The sequence below is a fragment of the Triticum dicoccoides genome, chromosome 2B (assembly GCF_002162155.2).
Source record: "Triticum dicoccoides isolate Atlit2015 ecotype Zavitan chromosome 2B, WEW_v2.0, whole genome shotgun sequence".
Taxonomy (NCBI): domain Eukaryota; kingdom Viridiplantae; phylum Streptophyta; class Magnoliopsida; order Poales; family Poaceae; genus Triticum; species Triticum dicoccoides.
The window spans coordinates 357253071-357261404 of record NC_041383.1 but is presented as its reverse complement, the minus strand read 5'-3'; positions in this window follow the sequence as shown (position 1 = coordinate 357261404).

Genomic DNA, 8334 nt, shown 5'->3' with positions numbered 1-8334 from the left:
CTACACACGGGCTTCGCCTCACACATATATATACACAAAATACTTGTGAAGAATATTATGTCGCTTACCTCGAAGCCTGTCAGTAGGCTGTGAAAAGCTTCGGTCAGTCCGCTCTTCGCGGACTGAACCTTCTCCATAACCACAACCATAAGGGTGCGGTGTTCCTCCACTATGGAGGCACGTTGCAGTTCCTCCCACAGAGTGTTAGCGACCTCCAGATTGACAGAGCCCGCCAAGGGAGCTTTTGCTCGTCCCCCCTCTTTCGAAGGGGGATGTTGGTCCGAAACCGGAGCCCTATTGGTCTCCGGGATGGTGTTCGGCGAGGGCCCGGACTGTTGAAGCCCCCCACCCTAGATGGTCATGGGGGTCGTCGTGCCCCGCTCTACAACATCCGAGGTGTTCTCCTCGGGCGCCTTCTGGACGGTCTTATTTGCCCCTCCCTAGCCAGGAGATGGCCTTTGGGATGATACCTCAGTGTCCTCCATGGCAAGGGGAGAGTGGGCGCGAGATGGGCCGTCACTCTCCGCCTCCCCAGGCGCTAGAGAGTTCCCCGTCAAAGAAGAGGGGATCGGGATTTCGCGCGGAGGGCTAAAAAGCTTAAAAGGATTGGGCATGAAAGAGGCACATTAAAACGATAATTAACAGAGTAAGTTTCTGACACTTGCGTTTCGGCCAGGGGCTTCTCCCCTTGTGCCCTCTCCGGGCTGTATTCGGACTCCGAGTCCTAACTATCCGAAAGGATCACCCTCCCCTTCTTCAACGTCGCCCCCTTTGGGTTCTTGGAGGTTGTCCTCTTTCCCCTCCTTGTCTTGAGAGGGGAGTCGCTCTCCATGTCCTCTTCCTCCTCTCCCTCCTCCTGTTCATCCTCGTCTTCCTCGTGGGAGGAGACGGGCTTGGTCTCTGCGAACATAGCTTCTGGAGGGCCTTTGCGGCAGGGCATGTTCTTGGGCCCCTTTCTCTTCTTCTTGGCCTTCTTCTCCGGTGGATGATAAGGCGCCGGGACCAGCATCTCCTCCAGCTGAGGAGTGATTGGATTTTCGGGCAGTGGAGTCGGACATTTGATCCGCTCCAACTTCTTGGTCCAGACCTGTAATGAAAGATAGGTTGATGAGTTTGGCATAGATCGAATGTATATATATAAACCAGGTATGTCTTCGGAGATTCGAATACTTACTGGAGAGGCCGAATACGTGGTGTTGAGGTTGATGTCCTCGGTCTCCATGGGCCAGCTGCTCTTCTGCGTGTTGAAAAGCAGCTTCCACATTCCCTCGTGTGTGGTGCCGAGGAAGTGATGTAGCGTCCCTGGCTCCTCCGGCTTGAATTCCCACATGGGGGCAGCCCGGCGCTGGAAAGGGAGAATGCAAAGGAAGAGCATGATTTGAACCACGTTGGTTAGACCAACGTTTTTCCCCAACATGTTGGTGATGCGTGTTTGCAGCACCAGCACCTCCGTTTAGGACCCCCAGTCGAGGCCCTTCGCGTTCCAGGAGGTGAGCCTCATGGGGGGTTCAGATCTGAACTCCGGAATGGCTGCCCACTTAGTGCGGCGTGGCTCGGTCATGTAGAACCACTCCCGTTTCACGGTCTCCACAAAGGCCTCCTTGGGCCATGTGGTGTTCGGCAGCTTGCTAATCATAGCTCCACTGCAGTCCGTGTGCTTCCCGTCGACCACCTTCAGCTTCACATTGAAGACCTTGAGCCATAGGCTGAAGTGTGGGTGGACGCGGAGTAGAGCCTCACACACGACTACGAATGCTGCGATGTGGAGGAATGAGTTCGGGGCTAGATCATGGAAATCTAGCCCGTATTAGTACATGAGTCCGTGGACGAACGGGTGGAGTGGAAAACCTAACCCTCTAAGGAAGTGGGGAAGGAAGATGACCCATTCTCCGGGCTCCGGAGTGGGAATGACTTGACCTTTGGGGGAAGCCTGTGCTTGATATCGGCGGCGAGGTACCCCGCACTCCGGAGATCTTCTATGTCCTTCTCCGTCACGTAGGAGGCCTCCCACTTGCCTTTGGATCCAGCTCCGGCCATGGTCGGAGGAGGTGGTGGTAGTGGTGAGAAAGACGGAGGTTTTGTGGGTGCAGAGAGCTTGGGAGATTGGAAGGTTGAGGAGATGTCAAGGTATGGGGAAAAAGTGAGGATCTATTGCCCTCTTATAGGAAGTAAAAATACCAACCATCCCCCACTCGTGCCTCGAATCTCACCTATTCCCAATGGAGGCGTGCACCGCAAACAGTTGGATTACCCAAATATCATTGATATGCAATCCGTATTAAGTGGGCACGATCTCTGTTTGACAGTACATGCCAATGGGGCGTGGCCTCGAAACATGGAACGCGGGGTAGCAAAATGGTTCAAAATGCTGAAAGGTCAAGTCTGACGCTTCATCGGAAAGGCTGTCAGTAAAAGACAGTGTTCTTATTTTTTATACATATCCTGCCTTCGTGACTAAGGGTTGTGTTTATCATAAAAAGCTGAATACATTTCTTTTACAGAGGAAAGCCGATATGTATTCTTCAAGGAACCCGCCTTGCAATGACGAAGACAATCTGAGCGCCGAATATATCTTTGTTGAAGACTGGTCCAGGGGCTACTGTGGGAGTCCTGGACTAGGGGGTCCTTGGGCGTCCAGTCTATTGATGTGGGCCGGACTGATGGGCCATCAAGATACAAGACAGAAGATTATCTCTCGTGTCTGATGGGGACCCCCTTGGGTGTGGATGGCAAGTATAGGTGTCCGGGTGTCTTACTCCTTTCTGTAGAACCGACTTTGTAGAACCCTAAAGCCACTCCCGTGTCTATATAAACTGGAGGGTAGATCGGAGGCAGGATCACAACATTGCTAGGCTAGCTAATCTAGGGTTAGCCGAATCGATCTCGAGGTTGATGAACTCTTGTAACCCCTATACCCTCGAATATAATCAAGAACGAGTAAGGTTTTACATCCATTAAGAGGGCCCGAACCTAGGTAAACAATGTGTCCCTTGTCCATAGTTACCATTGATCCTCAGACGTACAACTTGGGCCCCCCTACCCGAGATCTGCCAGTTTTGACACCGACAACCACCTCGTCGACTTCAATGAGCTACGGCTTCCTGACTTGTTCTCCATCTTCCCCTATATCTCCAAGGAGTTGAGCCATCTCCGGGCGATGGTGGGGGCGGAGCTGGACAAGGAGGGGTTGCGGGCTGCCATCGCCGTTGCCGGGTGAATCCTCTCAGGGCTCCATCACTGGAATCCATTCGTGCCATTGGACACCGTCTTTGATGAGCTAGCTCCCTTCAACCGGGAGCGGGCTTTGTGGGCGGTGGCACCCTGCATCACCAACATCATGCGCCTCGAGAAGCAAAGGGACTTCGGTGGTGTTTAGGCATCCTCTGCATGGGCATGTCCATGTCTCAGCACAACAGGACCGTTGGATCAAACTGAGACGATGCAGATTAATCACTGTAGCAAAAAGCATGTGGGTGTGTTCGGTTGCATTCTCATCTCAATATAGTTGTTCCCTCTTCGTGCATGCTCATCACAGCACCCCTCTTCATGCATGCTCCTAGTGTATTTGTGTTAACCTACTAGTGTGGACTCTTGCACCCTTGATGCACCCTGCCAAACACCCAAAAGTGGGTCGAGAAGGGAACTTTTGCTCCATCCCATGCACCCTTCATACACCCTTCCTAACACTGATTTGTGCTTCATATGGTTCATGTTCCATGTAGTACTATGGCACCATACTCTTCATGCGCTATAGACCTAGTTCTGTTAACATTGATCTCACCGTTCATTGTCGACCGGACAGTCAAAAAAGGGGTACTATGTTGCATTATTGTTCATATAGTTGACATATGCACAACATCATTTGTTGTCGTCAAATCTTACTACACTAGCAAGAAGATTATGTAGTACTACTGACGTATGAACCACTGCACATGCCTAGTAGTAGGAGCACTATGTAAGTTCAAGTGGTTGTCGTGTTTCACACTTCTCCTTACTAAAATCATTTTTTCTTCAAAAATAGTGGACACGCTCTACCGTGCGGATCCTCCTCGACGGTCGTCGGGAACCTTGCTACTCACTTTCACCGACATGAAAGATAGCTAACATCGGGGTCCACTAGCCATTCACTAAATTACTCCATACTAGAGTGCCCAACTGCACGGTAGACTACCCCGATCGAAGCGCCACAGTAATGCCCAATGAGCCGTCAAATCACAAAACCCCAACCTTTCCAGCAGTAAGTTGGACGGACGAAGCAACCATCATTTCATTCTTCTCCCTCAGCTTCCTCTCTTGAAGAAAACCCCAACTCGCTTCTTCCTCATCTTGTTCCTCATTTCTTCAAGAAAACCTCGACTTGCTTCTATCATTGTTCTTATCTCCCAAAGAAGAAATGGTGAGCGCATCAATGGTGTTGATTCTGGCCAAGGCCCGGTCTTGCAACCTCGAAACTGATCCTATAACTCCCTCTCTGTTCTTCTTCTGGGTTGGTGATTATGGTTTCTTTTCTTTTATTTCTATTTGACAGTTTCTTGATGGACCCTGGAGCACCGGACGAAGTGATGTCTATGGCTCTGGCCAAAACCGTTGAGGCTTAGGGTACGAAGAAGTGCAAGCACCCCGTCGAGACTACATCAGACAAGCTCAAGGCCATTGCCCTGTCCAAGCCCCCCTCGATATCTCCGGGATCCCTCATTAAGCAAGTCCAGGTAATATCTTTTCTTGACGATCTTTTTCTCGTTCTTGATCGTGTTTTTCATCTAACACGCAGAAAATGTACTAGTAGTACAACTTTCTGGGTGATCTTGCATGTGATTTTCGTGTGCCAAATGATGGTTCTAAATTCCTCTTTTGACCAAAACATGCGAGAGGTTGACATTGATTTCTTATAGATTACTTTCAAGAACTTTATGAACATCAATGCTACCTTTGAAGAGAGTATATTAGCCTCAGTAACTTGTGTTATGGATATTGCAAGGAATCCCTCTGCTCTCATGCCTTTGAAGACATGTTCTAGTGTCTTTGTTCACTCATTTCTATGCGTATATGTAGTGTTATATGGAGTAAAATATCGAAAATCATCTTATATTTCTGAACGGAGATAGTAATAAAATATTTGGTTTCTTTTTGAATTAGAACCAGGTCCGCGGTGGAGATTGAAGTTCTCAAAGTCATGCTGTGTGAATTGGAAGACCTGAGGGTGCGTTCTACTACTAAACTATCCAGCTACTGTGTCCTTGTTGCCATGTGTCCTGAACTAGTGCTTTCCAGTAGCATTGTTGTCAGGCGTGTTCTCGAGGGTGTACTTGACCACAACAATTTGCTGATTGTGCCTTTGATTATGAAGGGTGTGGTTCTTGTAAAGCTTTCTGACAAATCTGATGCATACTATCCTCATCATCACGTTTATGAGTGGAAAGACCACTCTGTTAGGTTCTCCAAGGTTGACGAGATGGTGATGGTGCTGGTAGACATCTCTCATGAAGTCCATGGCCTAGTCAGTTATGCGGGCACATCCCGTAGGTCAGTGGCAAGAAATAGTCTGCAGACTTTAATTAGTGTAACTTTGCTTGTTTGCAGTAAGTACTATTGTTCAGTACTTGATTTGTGTGTGTGAACCTTGTATTGTTTAGTACAGTCACTTTTGTTGTCTGGTGAGTCATTAGAACAGTCTATGTTAATGTCTGTCAACTCAATTCAGTCTGTATATTTTGAAGTATCAAGATCATCTTTTTGTGAGGACGGTTTATCACTTATGGTTACACTCCAATATCTATATGCATTGCAGGGTTTATCACACCCAGCAGGATTTCCAGTCCCATGGATGTTCGGTCCGTACGATTTTTCAGGACCTTTGGACTATCCTGCTTGTGGGAGTAAGCCGAGGCCCTACATGCCACGCGTAATTGGACGATCAATCTTCTGTTTACAACTTGAACATAGTGATTTCCTGGTAAGGATTCACTCGTGCACATCAAGTAAATCTTATTGATTTAATGTCTAAATCTTATTGATTTAATGTCATGTTTTCTTACTTTTGCTGCAATTTTACGATGCAGGTTTTGCCATGTGGCATTCGTTAGAGAATAAACCGTTTGGTTTTCTCTATGATGGTTATTTTTCCAGGTTTCACTTCTTATGCCATGTCCGTAACGAAGGCACTATCCATCACTTATATTACTGGACATAATTGGACCAGTCTGTTGTCTGAGTACAATCTGAAGCCCTATGATGAACTGCAGTTTGGTTTAACACTCACACCACAATTAGTCCTTCTCGCGTTTAAAAGAAATGAAGAAAAAGAGTGGATCAAGGTCATAGAGCCTAGTCAAGTTCGAAAGCAGATCATAGCAGACAAGAGACGATCGCTGCTGTCTTGCACATCGGTACCACCTTCAGCAATGGATCAAGCACCGGCACCTTCTCCGACGACGCTTGCTCTAGCAATGACAACGGTAGTAGCGCAGTCTGATGCACTTGAGGATTGGGCACCGACCACGTCAGCAGATAAGGCTGGTCTATCGGAGGATCGGGCATCGACACCGGCACCTGCTCCGACACCGGCACCAGCTCCACAAGGAGCACCACCTCCGGTAGCAGCAATGGCACTACCAGCCGTACCGGAATGGGCACCAGCAATGTCTCCAGCACCTGCACCAACACTTGAAGTTGCACTTGCATCTGCTCTGGCCTGTGCAGCAGCAACGGAACCAGCTGTTGCACCAGCAACAGACTGGGCTGCAGTTTGCACTGCATATACCAAAGTCCTTACAAAAACCGACATCTCCACCTTCTTGGTAAGCATTGGCCTCCCAAGTGCTTTGTTCTTTTTTATTTCCATCTTTTTCACATGATTCACTGTCTTGGTCTAACTATTTGTGTATGTCTTCTTGTTTGCAAATAGAGAAAGAATTCCTAGAGCAATGAGGGAGTCGTTCAACAACCTGGGCGGCCATGGCCAAGTTTCTCATACCATGCGCAACCTTGGTGTGAATGAACCTGCTCAATATAACATAAGCACAAAGGATGGTCGCATGATGATTGATGCTAAAGGATGGTCAAGGTTCAAATCTAAATCAAATCTTGCGGTAGGGGATGATGTCAAAATCAAACTTACTCAGCAAGGAGGGTTGGTCCAAATCAACTTTGAAATTCTTAAGTAACAACACGCAACTTCTGAACTGATCTATCCTACGAAAGGTTTTGATGTAATAATTTGGCATGGTGAAACAAGTGTCATGTGTGTATAAGTAGTACTATAATATTATTTATCACATAGGATATCGTTGATAGAATTGCAACTCTGCTTGCTGGTTAGGAACTATCATTCGATTTCATTCTAACAGTTGTCGTGCTTTATTCAATTTTCTGTATTCGCCTTGCGACATCATCTAAAACCTACACCGTACCGATCGCTTGCAATATGAAATGCGCCGAGGTAGAACACATGGGCCGCCAAACATGCCGACCCATCAGCCCGTGGCCCAAAGTCCATAACCGTGAGCCTGTCTGAGTATAATATTCTTAACTGAACCCCCATATTTTGTTATATATATTCCCCTTGATTTTTCTTATGTATAAAGTTGTGATATAAAAGATTTCTATATTTCTTTACAGAGGGAGTATCTCTCTGTCAAAAATATATTTATGTGTAACTAGTTACTCCTACCTTTCTACTTCCTTTCGCTGATATGTGGGGCATCCAGCAACGGGGTCGATGTGCCATGCACCAAATTAGAGTGCCCAACTGCACAGTAGACTCACCCTGGTCGTAGCACCGCAGTAACTCCCAATTAGCCATCAAATCACAAAAAAACCCACCTTTCCAGCTTTAGCAGTAAGCTAGATGGACGAAGCAACAATATTTCACTGGGCCTGAATCCCCTTATCCCTCGTGTTCTTGTTCAAAGAAAAACCCCTCTCTCACTGGGCCTGAATCCCCTTCTCCCTCGTCTGCTTGTTCGGAGAAAACCCCCTCTAGCGATTGCATCGGGTTTTCTCATGGAGAACCGGGTATGAATTCTTCATCCATCCGCAATAAATCCAAGTCCCTTGGTCGCGGGTAATCCTAGGATGGCAGCCGCCCTCGTTGATGCATTTTTTTCCCTACTAAATCTAGTATGTTTCATTTGTAGTGCCCAAAGTGCAAAGACCGTACAGGTTTCTGCACCCTCGGCGAGGCGCCACACTTGTTCCTTCTCATCCTAACACAGGATTTTAAAACACGCACAGTATGTTCCTAGAATCCTCTTTTCTATCCGGGAGGGTGGGGGGTTTTGAACATGATGTCGACAAATTTGGAAATTTGGATTGCTATATTTGGATAAAAGGTAC